Here is an 18,031-nt window from a genome sequence, read left to right on the forward strand (position 1 = left end):
ATAGAGGCCAAGCCCTCAGTGTCTGCCTTGACAGGGAAGGGCACCCATGGAAGGCGCTGGATTCCCATCTGGAAACCTGTGGGAGCTTGGTGGGCCCACCTGAGTCCCCTTGTTGTGAGCAGGAGACGCCCCCGGCTTCATGCAAGTGGGAGGGGTGTAGCAAAAGCACCCCCGCCCCAAGACCTGGCTCATAGTCAGTGCTCCTGTGGCCAGTTCCTGTCTCTCTGGGCCTCAGTTTCTGCATCTGTAACATGGGTGGATGAAGGGCTCTGACATCTGGTTCTGAAGGTCTGAGAAGTCAAGTCACAGCTGTACCCATGGCCGTGGGCTTCAGGGGCCTTTAGGGGTGAGGGACTGCGCCCTTAATTGGATCAGAGTGCGTGCTGGGCTGGCACCTCCAGGAGGGCAGCCAGACGGCTCAGCTTCACCTTCTGTAACCAGGCGGGAGTCTCACCCCGTGACCTTGCAGGGCCTTCCAACAATGCCATTCCTGGGCCCCGCACCCACCTTCTCTTCCGGCCACACATGCACCTCCCTTGGTGGCCACGGGCTGCTGGGCCAGGAACCCGCATTCCTGGGCCCCAGGTGGGGGGTGGCTGCCAACATTTCACACATTCCTCCCCAAGGTCAGGCGCCTTCTCTGCACTGGTTCTTCAATGTCACTGCCAGCCGCAGTCCACACAGAGTGGGAGGGGGAAAGGGGGACATTCTCAGCAGATCCTGAGGCCACACAGCAAACAGCCTGGGGAGGGGGACGGCACCCACCTACAGAGCCATCTTCTGCAGAAAAGAGGAACTGGCGGGCCTTATGTTGGCCTCTTTGTGACAAAGGCCTTCATGTAAAGCCTAGCCTGACCAGGAGTTGAGTTTCCTTCTTCTGACAGTCACTGCCCTTCTGTGTTTATGTCCGAGCCTCTCTGCGCTCTGTAAACAGTGGATGAGTTGCTGTTGTCTGAACCACCTGCCTCAGGATGAGACGCTGAATCAGGGCCCGCTGTTCTCTGGACTGCAGAACAGCAGGCAGCCTTTGTCCCAGGTCGCATGTCCTCTCAGCCCCAAGCCCCACACTGGGGTTCGGAGGGCTCGGCCTGGCTGGCATATTCCCGCGGCTTCGGCCACCCAGGGTGGGGGCAGAACTGCCTGGGGCCAGGGCTCCAGCAGCACTTGGTGGGCAGCTGGCCGGCCTGGAGCTGGCCTGTTTGCTGTGCCAGCCGCGTGGAGACTGGAGCTGCAGCAGGTGCAGCCTGGGCCAAGACCAAAGGCCTCCGACGGTAGGAGGCAGAGGGCGCCACCTAACCCTCCCCACGCAGGGTTACTCAAGGGTGATTCCAGGGTGGGGAGAAGAGACCTGGAGCCCCAGGTGGGGGAGGAGGGGAGCTTTAGCCAGGGCGCCTGCTGGATCCGTGTGGCAGGGCCCACAGGTAGGGTCAGCTTCCCCGTGTAAGAGCCTGGGCTTTGGCGCCTGCAGACCTGGACTCAAATCCAGCACCACCACTCAGGTTAGACCAGGTCCCCGGTGTCTCCGTTAGCCTCCTCCTCTGCCCATAGGAATGCAAACGATACCTGGCTCGCAGGTTTGGGGTGCAGGGGAGAAGACATTCTGTGTGTCAAGACCTTAGTCTGGTGCCTAGAACATGGTAAAGGACTAACCCAAGGCAGTTATGACTCCTCCTCCTTTCTGAAGTCAAGGGATATTCAAGTGCAGAACTGCTCAAGAGACGTCTACAGCAGACCCCACAGATACAAGTGAGGCCGAGGGTGACTGAGGAGGTCGTGGACTTCAACTCCTGAAGGCCCAGTAGGGGAGCTCACGGCTCCCCTTCCCTGGTAGCTGAGAACCTGCTTATTCCAGACACCTTTACCCTAAGACCTACAGACAAATCCAGTCCCAAGGAATCAGGCCCCAGCCTGAGACAGGACTAGGTGAGGCCTGCCTGGCCCAGGTCCTCTGAGTGTGGGAGGCCCTGCCTCCCCAAGACCGTGGGCCCTGGTGTGCACTTGAGAATCCACATCTGGAGGCCCAGGTTTAAGTGGACGCTCAGCCACTCAGCACTAGCTATGAGGTCGTGGGCTTCTGTCGTTCGTCTGAAATAAGGACACCGGGGCTGGCCAAGGGGCAGGGTGCTTGTGAGGCTCAGAGAAGATGTGAAATGTGGGTGCCCACCCTCCAGGTTCCCAATCTCTCCCTGAGGCAGATGCATGTCAGGGTGCTGCTGGGCCAACTGGGGTCCCCCACGGAGGAGGGCTCTGACCTGCTCTGGGGCAGGGCTTGAGAAGGTGACCGGCGGTGGCCTTCAGGCTGACGCATTGCAGCCACCCTCCCAGTGGAGCAGGAAGGAGGAGGCCCGGCCTCTACCTGGAGTGCTGAGACAGGAGAGGGGAGGGAGGGGAGGCTGGATTTGCCTCAGCACATCCAGACCTGCCGGCAGGACCTGAGTCATCCAGCCGCCTGCAAGGACGGTCCAGGCTGTGGACGCCAGCTCTGCTTCCCAACGTGGGTCCTCCCCGAGGCGTGCACCCCCCCGCAGCCCATCCCTGGGGCCCCACCTCCCAAGGCTAACTGTCCTGGGCCCAGGGGTGCTGGACGGGCCACCCTGGCCATGACCCTGCCTCTGGGGAGCCACCCACTGATTGGCTCTGCTTCCACAGGAGATTCCACAAGCTCTGGGTGTCTCCCTGGGGCAGCAGGCCACCCGGGGTCCCCAAGGAAGGCTCTGACCTGCTCTGGGACAGGCCTGGGCAGGGCTTGAGAAGGGACAGCAGGGGCCCTCAGGCAGAAGCGTTGGAGCCAACCTCCCAAAGGAGCTGGGAGCTGCCTTGCGGCCCACCAGCTTCCCAGCTAGAAAGTTCTTTGATTGCCTTGTTCTTAGAGCAATTTCAGTGTACTGCTGGTAAGACTAGAGTAAAGGCTTTAGAAAGATCTAGCTCTCCGGCTGGTTTGGGCACTCTGATCTCTGGGCTCCTAAGGAAGGCTGAATTCTCTTGGTGCTGCTTTCTTGGGTCCCTTTGTTCTTTTTCGAGTTGAGCCCAGCCCAGGCCTAGCACTCAGAGTTGAGATGGAGGTGAGGAGGAGAGGACTTCCCACGAAACTGGGCCTTAAAAAAACTCATGCAAGAGACAGGTCACCAGCACAGACCTGTCGTGTATCTCAGTCTGGTTCCCTCCTCATCTTCTCAGCCAGGCAGGGCCAGGCCAGGCCAGGCCAGGGATGGAGAGACCTGGAAAACGGCAGCACACATGCTGAGAAAGAAGGGGCTGAGTGGGGCTCCCGTTCCTTCCTCTTCGTTCACTGGTCTTGGAGTTCCTATCACAGTCAGGCAGCCTGGAGTCCAGGTGGGTGGCCCCCAGTTTCCCTGAGCCTTGGGTTCAGTGAAATTTCAGAAGCGCAGTTTTGAACACCTACTCTGTGCCAGGCACTGGAGACAAAAAGGAAAGCAACATAGGGTCCATATCCATAGGGAGCCCACGGCCTAGTGTGGGGACACGCATACACACACACGCATACACACACACGCATACACACACACACACACACACACACACACAGAGGCAGGAAGAGATAACTGCTGCAGCAGAGCTGGGGGTGGGGGAGGCCCAGGGAGTGAGAGCTCTACTCTGATGGGGACCTTTGGAGAGGATTCTCCAAACACAGGACAAGCAAAAGGCAAGAACGCCCGCCAGGCGAGAGGCAAGCAGGGGGAGTGTCCTGTAGCAGATGGTTTCGGTCAGGTCCCGGTTTCGCAGGTGAGGCAGAGGCATCACGGAAGGCTTGCAGGAATATGCCGTGTTTCAGGCGTCATACTCCCGGCCCTCATCCCAGAGGGCAGACCACCTGGGAAAGGGGCTTCTAAGGCCACTCCAGGGAGAAGGAGCAGAAAGAGGGGAAGGGAACCCCACTCCAGAACTTCTGAGGCTTGGGGGTCTCAGAGGGGTTGTCTGTGCTTGGAAGTGAGAGGGAAGGCGTGGGGAGTTTGGGGAGATAAGGCAGGGAGAGCTGGGACAATCTGGAAAACTAGGAACTCGGGGGCTCACATTCAACTCTGCTGTGTGGTACTGGGAATATCATGCAAACTTTCTGGGCCTTAGGGTCCCTATCTTCACACAAAAGGAGAATTTAGGATGGAGAGACTGACAAGGCTGGTGAGTCTGGGAGATTTAGAATGTGTCTCTGTGAAGCAGACTCGAGTGGTGGAGGGGAGGGTTGAGTTGGGCGAGGTCTGTGAGCAGGAACGCAGGCAGACAGGAGTCAGGAAACTAGTGCTCCAGCCCTGGGGTCCTAAGTGCTGATGCCCAGGGTGCGTGGGAGGCATCTGAGGGTGCGTGGGAGAGCCGGGTTGGGCCTGAAGTCTCTCCTGGCCTCCCTCTTACCTTCCCCTGGCGGTGGGGATAAAGATGAGAGAGGTGCCAGGGTTTTCTTCTCTGCTTGGTAGCTATAAGATCAAAAAGGAGGTGGCTTCCATGCACAGCCGTCATCTGCTCAGGTATGATTTTGAGGGCGTGGGGAGGCCCTACCCTGGCCCAAAGCCATGGCAATACCAATCCCTTTTCTTAGCCAGGAACTCACAGCTCACAATGCTTTTTGTGTGCATGGATTAATTTTATCTCCATCATAACCCTAGAGGGTGACTAGAGAGATGTCATAAGACTCCACTTACAGATAGCAAACTGAGCCTCAGAAGGGTGAGGGGAACTTACTCATGGACACAGCTGGTGAACGGCAGCCCCAGGACAAACCCAGGCTTGCTGACAATGCCACTGCCTGTAATTGAAACCTGATACCCACAGTCAGCTTAAGTGTTGCTTGTTACATGTACAAATGCAGGTGCCCCTAGGAGGAGTAAATCTTGAGCCCTTCACATGTTAGTATGAATTAGTTTATCCCTCAGAGCACTTTATTTACTCTGCCAGAGAAAAAAAGGTTAGAGTTTGAGAGATTGAGGAAAAAACATTTTCAAGGAGGAAGAAAGGGAAAAAATTTTTTCTGCAAATTTCATTGACTTTCTATTTTTCCCCAGCTTGAGTCCTTTGAGGCACAGAGCTTATTGCCAACCCCAGAGGGAAAAGGCGAGGGAAGATCCAAAGAGACGATGTATTCATCTGTTCACCGAAGGTCTTTATGTCAGAGATGGAAGATATTGAGGTGAACTAGACAAACTCTTTCCCTTTGAACATCTCAAAATCTATCCAGAAAGATGGAGGTAAAAACAAGGTAAATGACAATAGAGCTCGGGAACTGCTACAATGAAGCTATGATATAAAGAGCATCTAGCTGCCAGAGGAGGGCTGGGTTAGCAAAGTTCTCATCCCTTGATGACACACCCTTCATCACAAACGTTTCACCCATGCCTTGGAAGCCTTCCAGCCAGACAGTCCTTTCTGTCCCCTAAGTCCCTCTTGCTCAGCAGTGCCCAGTACTCCTGGCCATGCCCAGTTATTCTAGCCTGTGACTTCAGCAGCTAAGTGAAGGGCCGTGAGGCCTTCATGAAATTTCTAGCCAATGCTCCCATTATACAGATGTGGAAACTGAGGCCCAGAAGGGGGCAGTGACTTGCTTGACATGGCCACAGTGAGGTGCAGCTGAGTCTGCGCTCTCACTGCAGATGACACAGACACTTGGAAGGGTCTGACTGAGGAGCCCCTGTACTCTGTACAGGGTTGGAGAAGGAAGGTTAGGTGGTTGAGGGACGCAGAGGGGGTCCAGACTCCACCCTGACTAGAGGAAGCACTGCAGACAGGGAGGAGAGGGAAGGTGGGAAGAAGGCCCTTGTCAGGAGGGGTTCGGATGGGGACAGGGCAGAAAGCTTACTTCCAAAGTCCAGCAGCATCATCCACTGTCTGTCTTACTGAACCCTCAAAAGCCCAGCCCTATTTAAGTTAAATGTAAATTAATAAAGATTTGATAAAATTAAAAATTCATTTCCTCAGCTGCACTGGCCACATTTCCAGTCTCGAGAGCCACATGCAGACAGTGCCTGCCGTACTGGGCAGCACGGATGGGGCACATTTCCATCATGGCAGGGGTGCCGCTCTAGACACTACACGTATAATCTCATTTAAATAGCATTTCCTGAAGATCATTAATACGTGTTTGTTGTAGAAAATTGGAGAAAACTCCAAAACAGAAGATGCCATCCACCCACCTTTATTCTTTCTTTAAAAGAAAATTCAAATAATGCACAGTTGGTGTAAAAAGTGCAAACAGTATGAGGGCAGAGAGAGTAAAAATGTCCCTTGCCGGAGGAAAGCCCTGGGGGTAGCTTGGCACACGTGGTTCCCGAGTCTGGTTTTCCTCCGCCCCAGGCTCAGGAACACGGAGGGGCCGCTTTAACCACAGGGCAGCCATTGCGTTGGCTGTGCCTCCAGCGGACTTCCGGCGCCTCCCTCCCACTAACCGGAAGTGCTGCGGGCCCTGGACCCAGCGCCATTTCAGTGGATCCTGCTTTGGACCCGGCAGCCCCTCTCTCGTCTTCCCTCACCCAGCTCTGCGCCCTGCGACACCTCATCAGGGCCTGGGGCGGGGGTGCTGCGGCCTTTCACTCACTTGACCCGTCATCTCTCCCAGCCATCCTGCGGGGACAAGCACAGAATAGTGGGGCGGCCCAGAGCGCAGGCCCTGATCAGACTGTCGTGGGTGATGTCCCAGCTTTACCGCTCATGGGGTTCCCAAGATCCTGACGGCCGATGTGACCTCTGAGCCTGTTTTCTCATCTGAAGGTTGGAGACAGCGTTCACCTCAAAGGGTTTCTGTGAGACGCTACTGTTACTGCTGCTGCTAAGTCGCTTCAGTCGTGTCCGACTCGGTGCGACCCCATAGACGGCAGCTCACCAGGCTCCCCCGTCCCTGGGATTCTCCAGGCAAGAACACTGGAGTGGGTTGCCATGTCCTTCTCCAATGCATGAAAGTGAAAAGTGAAAGTGAAGTCGCTCAGTCGTGTCCGACTCTTAGCGACCCCATGGACCGCAGCCCACCAGGCTCCTCCGCCCATGGGATTTTCCAGGCAAGAGTACTGGAATGGGGTGCCATTGCCTTTTCCGCCGTGAGACGCTAGATGCGTGCTGAAATACATTCTGCATTTCGAGATGCTAAGCAGTTGTCATTTTGCAGGTGACGAAACTGAAACTCAATGAGACCAGCGGTCAAGTTCCCGCTGGTAGGAGGTGGCAGGAACCGGGGTTCTGACTGCGTGTGTCTGGCTCTGGAGCCCACGCTGCTGTCCCCACAGGCCACCCCTCTCTTTTGTCCCTTGGAGCACCTTCACATGGGCCCACAGAGAAGCCAAGAAGCAAGGATGGCAGCAGCAGAGCTGTACGGCGGCCCCACCCCTCTGGCTTTTCCCCGGTCAGAGGCTGCCGGGCCCAGAGGACAGCAGTCCCCCCTGCAGCAGACTGGGCAGCCTGCTGCTTGCATCTGCTCTCTGAGGGCCTCAGTGTCTCCGAACATATAACAATCGTGACTGTCTGTCATTCTGCGCTTTTGCGACCTCAAACCCCAGGAGGCCTCAGGGACCCAGACTCGCCTGGAGGTGGGAGGCCTGCCTGCCTCTCGGAGCAGACCAGGCCCTGGTGAGGGGCCAACCCATGGTTATGTTGCTCACCCCAGGCTCCCCTGGGGCCCTGCGGTGGGGCGTGGCGCTCAACAGGCCTGCTTGATGAGAGCAAGTTTGGAAGGAGGTTTGGGATGGGTGTGGTGGAGAGGGCGCGCCGGGCAGGCTCAGGTGTAGCCACCAGAGAGGGGGCACGCCCGCCAGCTTCCTCGGCTGTGCCAGACGGGCCGGGCAGCTTCTCCCACAGGCTGCACCCCTGGGCTGTCCTGTGTGACCCCCGCCCTTAGTGAAGAGTGGTGGAGGTGGACACACTCCCCTCAACACGGTCCAGGGCCCTGCCCTGCTGGGTGGTGGGTGAGGAGGGGCCCCGGAGCTGTGAGGCCAGGCATGGGAGACCTGTCCTCACAGGCCCAGCTGGCCAGAGGCCTCGTCTGCCCCAGCCACCCTCCCCCAGAGGGAACGGGAGCAGACAATAGCCATGGGTGACTCACCAATGAGCCATCTTCCATCCCCACCCCTGGCCTGGCCCAGAGCATCCCAGCCTGTCTGTCAAGGGGGCTGGAGCCTAGTCCCTTCCTCTGTCCTCACCCAGCCCTGGGTGCCGCCCTCTGCAGAACATCAGGCTTGAGGAGGGAGGGATTCGACTGCAGGGGATCCAGGCAGTTAGAGAAGAATTCATTTGTGAAAGCAGACACAGGGTCCCATATCTGGCCTGCTCTTCCCTGCCCTGCCCCTTCTCGCCTCTACAAGGCAACACCAACTCTCCCTGAATCCCAGAGGAGGAGTGGTCATTGTCTCTTCTTCTGGGATAGAGCTTGGACCCCACAATTTATTCCCTTCCGCCAGACCAAATAAGTGGAGAGTTCCAGTCTGTCTACTCCCTGAAGGACTGAGCTCACTGTTAAAAAACATTTCCCTTTTGCTGAGTTTCTATCTGCCTCCCTATAGAATCCACTAGATACTATTTCAAGAATTTAATATCCACTCCCAGTCTTCCTCTACTCTATAACTCTTTGCTCTCAACCAAAGTCATTCCTCCTAGAAGACTGGATTTAAAACATTTTGATACCTTGGCCTATGTCCTCTGGAATCATTTCCATTTATCTGCTTTTTTCTTGTAACATGGTCTCTAGAATGGGACTTGGCTTTCCAGCCAAAATCAGGCCAGCACAGAGAATAGTACAGAATCATTGCCTCCGAAATTTTGGCATGGTGTAGAGCCCATGAGCTCTGTTGTCTTGCTGGTCTGCATTGAACTTGGGGTCAGCACACACCTCTTTGGCGATTTTGGACTCATGTGGCTGTTTAGCCATGTCCATGTTGAGTGGGTACACAGGTCACCCGGCCTGTGTGACTGTGGCCTCCAACGATTTGGAGGCCCCTCTGCCTCCTTGGGTCAGGGTTCCCTGGCAGAGTATCTGCAGGGATGAAGCCCCAGGTTCAGGCAATGGCTCTCAACAGGTCTTCATTGTGGACTCTCTTGAGGGTCTGATGAAAAACTCGGCACCCTCTTCCCAGAAAATGTACCTTCTGAAATGAAAATGCACCCTGCAAATGACACCAGGACTCCCTGAAGAACATCTGGATCCCGGGTTAGGAATCCCCAGCTGGAAGATGGTGCCTGAAAAATAAACTCTGAGATAGCCTTCCTGTTCTAACTGTGGGGTCTGAGGGTTCCCACAAGTTAATAGACTCTCACACCAGTGCTGTGCTTTATAGCTCACAAAGCATGTTCACACATATGGCACCAGACAGACCCTAGAGTACAGACTGCGTGCTAAGTTGCCTCTGCTGCTGCTGCTGCTAAATTGCTTCAGTCATCTCCGACTCTGTGCGACCCCAGAGACGGCAGCCCACCAGGCTCCTCCGTCCCTGGGATTCTCCAGGCAAGAACACTGGAGTGAGTTGCCATTTCCTTCTCCAATGCATGAAAGTGAAAAGTGAAAGGGAAGTCGCTCAGTCGTGTCCGACTCTTAGCAATCCCATGGACTGCAGCCCACCAGACTTCTCCATCCATGGGATTTTCCAGGCAAGAGTACTGGAGTGGGATGCCATTGCCTTCTCCATAAGTCCAATTCTTTGCGACACTATGGACCATAGCCCACCAGGCTCCTCCGTCCATGGGATTCTCCAGGCAAGAATACTTGTATGGGTTGCCATTTCCTCCTGCAGGGGTATTCCTACCCAGGGATCGAACCCACGTCCCATGTCTCCTGCGTGGGCAGGCGGATTCTTTACCACTAGCACCACTTGGGAAGCCCAGAGTACAGACTACAATTGAACAAATAGGATGCCAAGGTCCAGGGACTTGACTAAGGTCATGTAGACAATCTGGGCAGAGTCAACACGCTCCTACCCACACGGGGCCTCAGAAGAGCCCCCACAGTCTGTCTGCCAGCAGGGAAAACACAACAGAGGAATGGATGCATTTGGCCACAGGGGAGACTGGTCCTGACTGGTCCTGACGGGTCCAGCGGGCTCCCACCGCTGCTCCAGGAAGACACACCCAGCTGCCTCCATGCTGAGCTGTGCTTCTCACAGCCTCCATTCTGGCAAAGCAGTGCCAGGCTGTGGCCTGAGGGAGAAGAGAGACAAGGGCAGAAACCAGGCCTAGAGCCTGAACCCCAGGAACCCAGTGGACCAGGAAAGAGCCTTTGGACCCTGCCTTTCCCTGGGGTGCGGACACCTGGGCAGATCAAATGGGCCCGGGAAAGAGTGGGAGTCAGGACCCAGAGAATACCTGAAGGACTAAGGTTTGCGTATAGGCACCAGACAACTATTTGAGGTCAGTTTTAAGTTGTCAAGGAATTCTGGCTCCTGTAAAACACCTCTACTTGACCCAGTAAACTTCTCTGCCTGCAACACCCAGCTCAATCCCTCCAAGAAGCTTTCCCCCCTTGGCTGTGATGCAGGGCTTGCTCCAGCCCTGTGTTCACACCCTCCTCAGGCACTGTCTGGTCACTAACTGATCCCTGTAATGGCCTGTGCCCAGCAGGCCAGGGCTCTGGACTCAGCATCTCCCCTGGCCCCTGGCAACAGGGGATCAATCCATGTTATTCAATAAGCTAGACACCAGAAGCAAGGAACCGTCTTTTGTCTCGACCTGTTGTGTGACTTCAGGTTGGGAGGTTTAGAAACCTCCAGGGTCAAAGAAGGCCAGCCCTGCTTACACACGCCCCTTTAATCAGAGGCCAATAATGGCCTTTAGAAACCCTCTCAAGAAGCGTCTAACAGTTTTTCCCAGGCTGGCATGGGGTGAGAGAGAAGGTTCAAGAAAGAAAACTGTCATTTTTATGTCTTTCCCCAAACTAGGATTATTTTCCTTTGCTCCAAACAACCAGCAGAGATGTGTGGGGAGAGAAAGGGTCTGGAACTTGGAGCGTTGCTCTGCAAGCCTCTGGGCGGTTCTCTGTCCTCAGCTGGGTTGTAGCCTGGCCTGGGCTGGTGGTTGCTGAGGCAGAGGCCCAGGTTTGCAGTGGGTGGGTGACTCTTAGCACAATGAATTCATAAATTCGTGTCGGTTTTATACGCCTGTCTTCTCTACTGGACTTCCTCCACTGCTCTGGAGGGCAGGAATCACATTTTATCCAAATTGAGATCCTCAAGGCTGGATACAATGCCAAGTACACAGTAGATGCTCAGTTACGTAGTTAAAGGCCATTAAAAAAAAAAGCATCTTAACCTCTCTGCTAGTCTTATCTCTGGGGTACCCTTGCTTCTCTTTATGGAAGAGCTTCTTAAAGTTTCCCCCTGCTGATGGGAGGAGGAACCTGTGACTGGTCTTCATTCTCTTAGCTGGAGGGGTGGGCCTTGCTCCCCTGGGCTGCTCCTGAGACTAATTCTTTGTTTCTATTTATTTCTAGCCCCAAATATGCCTCTTAGGTTTTCCTGCCATCTGGCCTGACACCCCAACCACCCCAGCTGCACCTCTGCACAGCCCCACCCAGACACGAAGGTTCACCCCTGGCTGCCTGACCGCACTCACCCCTATGGCAGCCACAGCTATTTTTAGCAGAGCTAAGTGACCTCACTGCCTCCTGTTTTTGACATCCTCCAGAGACCTCAGTCCTCACCGGCCCCCACCCAGCCTTCACCCAGCCAGTATCACGTCCTCCTTTTAACAACAACACGATGATGAGTTTCACTTTCCTTTGCTTTTGCTCATCCTCCAGCTGCCTGGGTTTCCTCCTGGAGGCTGAGTGAACCTCAGGCCAGCCCAGGGAAGATCTTTGCTGCTCATACCCCTCCAGGTTGGCACCTCCAACCTCAAGCATTTAGGGCCCTCAGGCCCATTCGTTTTTGTTAAAAAGTTGTCAGAAATTCTCCATCTGTTTCTGGGTCAGGATCCCAAAATCTGATTCAAGTTCTAAGCCTGACCTAAATCGTTCCTGCTGTCAGGGTTGACAGATTAGCAAATAAAAATACAGAATGCCCATTTAAATTTGAATTTCATATAAATAATACATACTCTTTTAGTTTAGTATGTTTTAGGTAATATTACACTACAGAATTATTCATTGTTTAATTGAAATTCAAACTTAACTGAGAAGAGAATCCTGTATTTTGTCTGGCAACCCTACCTGCTATACTCCTTATTGGTAGAGCAGCAGTTTTTAATGTTTTGGTCTCTTTACACTCTAAAAAATCATTGAGGACACTCAAAGAGCTTTTATCTAGGTGAAATGATGTTTACCATATTATCAAGTAAAACATAAATTTTAAAATATTAATTTATTAAAAAAAAACAGTCTAAAAAACAATGGTAATAATAACTTACTACACGTTTATATATACAAAACACTTTTTACAAAAAAAGCTATATTTTTCAAAACAAAAAAATTAGAAGAGTAGCATTGTTCTACGTTTTTGCAAATGTTTTTAATGGTTGGTTAAATGAAAAAGAGAAAGATTTTTTTAATTAAAAAATTTAATTGCAGTAATAAAATACATAAAATTTACCATCTTAACTGTCTTAAGTGTGCAGTTCAATAGTATTAAGTATGTCCACATTGTGCAGAACTGGATTCTTGTACCTCCTCAACATTCAGTTTGCTATAATTCACACACTGTGAAGCTTCTGGAAGATTCCACTGTCCACTCATGACAGAATGAGAGCAAAAAGCCAAATGACATTTTCACATTATGATGAGAACGGTTTGACCTTGCGTATCCTGTGAAAGGACTTGGGGATCCAGGGGACCCCGACTACGCCTGGAGACCTGGTGCTCCTTCAGTGGTGGCCAGTAGTGGACTTCCGTCTGGGGTGGGTGCAGTATGGCACAGCACACACGTGGTTGAATGTGATTCCAAGCTGGTTCTCATTTCTGAGCTAAGCGGTGGGGGTGGGAGGAGACTGAGGCTGGCTCTTGCCTGGTGCCCTAGCAGGGATGAAAAAAAATGGGCCTGGAAAGACTCGGGACCTCGGGACCTAGCAAATGGCACACAAGCTGTGAAGGAGACCAAGCTGGCTTAGAGAGAGAGACAATTCTGCTTCATCTTGAGGCTCTGAGAGACTAAAGAAGGCAAACTCCTCCAGGCAGGGAGGAAACAGTGGATGCCTTTCTCAGGACATGGTCAGTGACCAGCATGTTCGATGCCCCAACCCGCCCTCACGCATGGCTGGCGAGGCGGGAGCTGTCCTTGCCCAGTGCCGGCTGCTCATTCTGGCCCTCACCCTCGTTTCCTGCCATGACTAGTGGCTGTGGGGAAGGACCGCTGGGCCCTCCCATTTCTGCTGAGTGGACTCAGGGAGACCTTGCCTTGGGGCCGGAACACCATGAGCCTTAGTTATGGGCGTTTATTCCTTTTCTGACCAACCTAGTGACCAAAGCCTGGGGGCCCAAGACAGCCAGGGGTCTACCCCTCAGCCACACGAGTGGTCCCATTACAACCAAGTCCAGGAGAACCTGGACACATTTCCTGTACCAGACACACAGCCTTAGCACGCTCACATCTGTGCTGTTCACGGTCATCCTGTGGGTGTTATTTTATGCCTTCAACTTTATTATATACACATTCCTTGAGGGAGGGAGCCCTGTCTTGACTGCCTCTGTGTCTTCCATGGCGCCTACAACAAAGTAAGGTCTCGGTACGTGTTGATGGGTTTATTAGGGGGTGAGTTTTCACTGATGTAACTATCAGATCCCCTTTTCTAAGGGGCTGGGGCCACGGGAGCAGGTGGAGGCCCTTTATTAAACATTTATTGAGCACCTTCTCCCACTCCTTCGTTTTCTTTGGGGAGGTGTTGCTTACAAAGCACGTTCAGGAGTCATCCTGTGATATCCCGGGGCAGCAGAGCTGACATGAGTGCCCTGGGAAAGTGACTGTCTAAGTGATTGCACTGGGCTCTGCCTACAGGAGGAATGTGCTAAGCCAGGGAGCTTGTCTCTGGGGCAGTGTGTGTGGGAGGCTCTCCAGAGGTCTGCTGGGGGAGGGCGCCCTGAACCAGCCACCTGGTGCGTCCTGGCTGAGAGGCTGCCACGCCACGAAGGCCATTCATGGCCACAGTGTTCTCTGCCCAGTTTCCATGTTCTCTGAGTAAGCTTCCCTCTGAATCTCAGCTTCCCCTCATGTGGAAGCAAAGGGTGAACACGCTCATCAGCAACCCAAAGGCCTAGTTGGTTTGACAGCAGTTTACAAACCAACAAACTGACGTTCTGGCTGTGTCTGTTCATCTCCTGGAGATTTTTTGCAAGTCTGGCCCTGAGTCTCCTCGGCCTGTGGCTAGCAAGGTTTCTGAGCAGCCACGTGAGGCCCAGACCCTGAATTGAAAAAGCATCTTAAAGGGGACCTGGCCACCACGTGAGACTCTGAGGAGGAACCAGCCAGCTCCCCCCAGGTGCCACCCAGCCCACGGCTTCTCCATTCATAGAGCACTGCGCTTAGAGACAGAGCCAAGCCAGGGGTCCTACAGCAGAAGTGGGGCTCCATGCCAGGGGTCGACCTGCTTCAGTAGGAAGCCAAAGGACCAGGAAGGCACTGCAGATCAGGCTGGAGGCGGATTCGGAATCCAGCCAGAGAACCTTGAAAGGTCACTGCACTCTTCCCCCTGCTGCTGGGTGAGGCATGTGGTCAGCCCTGCTGGGGAGCTGGGTCAGCACCCCTGGGAGCTGGCGTCCTCCAAGGAGGGAAAGCAGGGATGAGCAGGGAGTAGGTGGAACCGGCTGGGCCCTCGCTTCCACCCGGAAATGGGATTTTGGCCTCTCGGGCTGGGAAAATCCCACTATGCTTTTCTGTTTATTAGGGAAGCTGAGTCAGTCTCCTATCTCCTAAAAAGCTATTGTTTCTAGAATTTCATTGGTCAAAGCCGGTACTCCCCTCTCCCAACAGCTTCCTTTTCTCTGGGGAATTCCTGTGGGGGTAGGAATTGGAGAGTGAGACCTGAAATCAAAGTTTTTGCCCATTTATGGACTTGAAGCCCCCTCCCCAACTCTAGGATGACTCATTCCCCCAACTCAACCTAAACATCCCCAGAGGGGAAAGGGTGAAATTGAGTCAGGGGATTAGCTGGAGTGAGGAGGGGAAAGCCTGAGAAGCATGGGGTGCTGTGCTCAGTGGCTTCAGTCCTGTCCGATTATGTGCGACCCCATGGACTGCAGCCCCCCAGGCGCCTCTGTCCGTGGGGTCCTCCAGGCAAGAACACTGGAGTGGGTTGCTGTGCCCTCCCCCAGGGGGTCTTCCCAACCCAGGGATCCAATCTGGGTCTCTTATGTCTAACCTGCACTGGCGGCTGGTTCTTTACCTCTAGTGCCACCTGCTTATGAAACACAATCAGTAAGGAAGATTTTAGAGCCAAAACCAGGCAGAATAAAAGGGAGAGAGATAAAGAAGCTTGCAACCCAGAGAGGAAGCTGCCTGCCCAGTGGCGTGACATTTCTCTAAAGGCAGCAGCTCTGTAGAGAGAGGTTAAAAACCCTCACTTGGAGTCAGTCCTCCAACTCTGGTGTCATCAGAGCCACTCACCAGGCCTGTTAAAATGCGGGCTGCGTGGAAGCTTGCCCATGATCTGAAGCAGGAAGTTCTGAAACAGCGGAAGAGAACTGGGAATCCGGGAGCTGGCTTGTTCTCTGGGGCCTGGGTTGTACAAGGCAACTCCCCTCCCCTTTGCCAATGTCAGAGGCAGAACCCTGGCCCAAGAGTGACGTTTCCAATGTGCTTATAAAATCTCTAAAACCTTAGAAGGTGTGCGGTCATGAAGTTTCACGGCTGCATGGTTTTGAGAGGTCTTAGCACAGCCCTCTTGTACAGGAAGACAAAGGACGATCCTCCGCAGTCTTCTCCTTCCATCCCTGGAAGAAGCCTGTGTTTTCCTTAGGAGGAGAAAGTCAGTTGCATACGGGCAAAACTGCCTTCCTGACTCAGCAATAACCATCTCCTCCACTGTTGAGCTTTCACAAACTGATCAGCCACAGAATAACTGCTTTCCTAATGCGTGTGTGCATGCTAAGTTGCTTTAGTTGCGTCTGTTCCTGCACGACCCCACAGACTACAGGCCACCAGGCTTCTTTGTCCATGGGGATTTTCCAGGCAAGAATACTGGAGTTGGTTTCCATGCCCTTCTCCAGGGAATCTTCCCGACCCAGGGATGGAGCCCGTGTCTTTCACATCTCCTGCATTGGCAGGCTGGTTCTTTACCACTAGCGCCACCTGGGAAGTCCTTCCTAGTCAATGAAATCCAGGAATCTTTAGAACTCAGGGACTTCAGAGATCAACTAAGCTGACTTTCCACCCAAAGCAGAAATTCTTTCCTAACAACTCCTGTCTTTATCTCCAACTCACATGTCTTTCCGAAATTCCAGACTCCTGATACCCTTCATCTCCACTGGAGATCTAAGTGCTCCCTAGCTTCCTGCCCCAGCCCCAGTCTCTTATAAATGCTGAGGCTGCTCAGCTAACCCTTTGTCCTGGTCCTTCCCAGCTCAGTCACGCTCTGGCTCTCAGTGAGTCTCCAGGTTCTGACTGGCAGAACTGAGCAGAAGCTCTGGTGGAGTGTGGGCACTATTTCATGAGAGGACTGCTGTTCCCCACCCATCTGAATTGCCATTTCCCCTTCCCACCAGCCCACCAGAAGGGTCCGAGGCAGCCCAACTGAATGGGGTCCCTGGGGGATCGGACGGCTCCTCCTGATGTGCCGGGGTTGGGGGGGTCTCCCCACTGCATGAAGTGGAGCTTCCATGCTCCTCAGCGAGGGGGTTTCCACCCAGGGACAGCCTGGATGGACTTGCCCCAGGGAAGGGCTGAGGGCGTGGAGAGAATTCTGACCAAGACTTTCTGGTCTGGTTTCTGAAGGCCCTTTCCTGTCTCCCAGAGTTGCCCCCCGGTGGTTGTCTGGGTTATTCACATTCCGGAAGCGCTGATGTGGCACTAAATATTCCTAGGGCCCCAGACTTCCCCCCTGGGGCTCAGAGTCATCTCTCTGAGTCTACTTTCTGGAATGTTTTTGGTATGAAGCATCTGGCAGGTGAGGGGAAGGGCCCAGCAATATGGAATCCACATCCCCAGAGCCTGGGTCTCCGTAGGGGCTGGTGTAATAGATACTCTCTTCCCCTCAGAGTCTCTTTCCCCAGCGGCCTGCCCGCCTCCCCCTCTCTCCTGCCCACCCCTCCCAGCCCCTGGATTGAAAGAGATTAAGCAAACAAACCTCAAAGAGGACAAAAGATCTCAGTCCTGGAGAATTGCATGGACTGTATAGTCCGTGGGGTTGCAGAGAGTTGGACATGACTGAGCGACTTTCACAGCCACAGCCCCTTCTTAGACTTTCCACCCCCAGCAGTGCTGGTAGGATGTGCTGCTGGAGCTGTGGTGTCCCTTCTCCGATCCCGGCTCCCCACACCAGCTTCTCCCTGTTCTCACTCACCCTCTGCTTTTCCAGCTCCCTTTTGAGGCTTTCGAGGGAAGGGGAAGGCATTTGGGGCAGAAATAACTGCTACCTCCATTGTGCCTAGACAAGAGCGGGGCCTGTACATTTGTAGTTCCATTCACTGATATACACTGGTATTCTCCCAACTCTCCACAGCCTATCTAGATTAAATAAATCCCACATCGCCTACTCCTGCTGAGATTTGGCATTCCCCCAGACCTGGATTTCAAGAGATGTGGTTTTATCCCTGGGATGGAAAGATCCCCTGGAGGAGGAAGTGGCAATCCACTCTAGTATTCTTGCCTGGGAAATCCCATGGAAAACCTGGTGTCGCAAAGAACGGGACATGACTGAGTGAACTAACACTTTTCACTTTCACCTGCTGGTTCAGTGGTAAAGAATCCACTTTCAATGCAGGAGACACTGTTTGATCTCTGGGTCAGGAAGATCCCATGGAGTAGGAATGGTAACCCACTGCAGTATTCTTGCTGGGAATCCCATGGACAGAGAAGCCTGGTGGGCCACAGTCCCTGGGGTCGCAAGAGTTGGACATGACTTAGTGGTTAAACCACCATCACCAAGTGTTTGATACATAAGCACTTAAATGGTAGCCCGTTACCTCCTAAAT

This window comes from Bos indicus x Bos taurus, chromosome 16 (assembly GCF_003369695.1).
Source record: "Bos indicus x Bos taurus breed Angus x Brahman F1 hybrid chromosome 16, Bos_hybrid_MaternalHap_v2.0, whole genome shotgun sequence".
NCBI classification, from domain to species: Eukaryota; Metazoa; Chordata; class Mammalia; order Artiodactyla; family Bovidae; genus Bos; species Bos indicus x Bos taurus.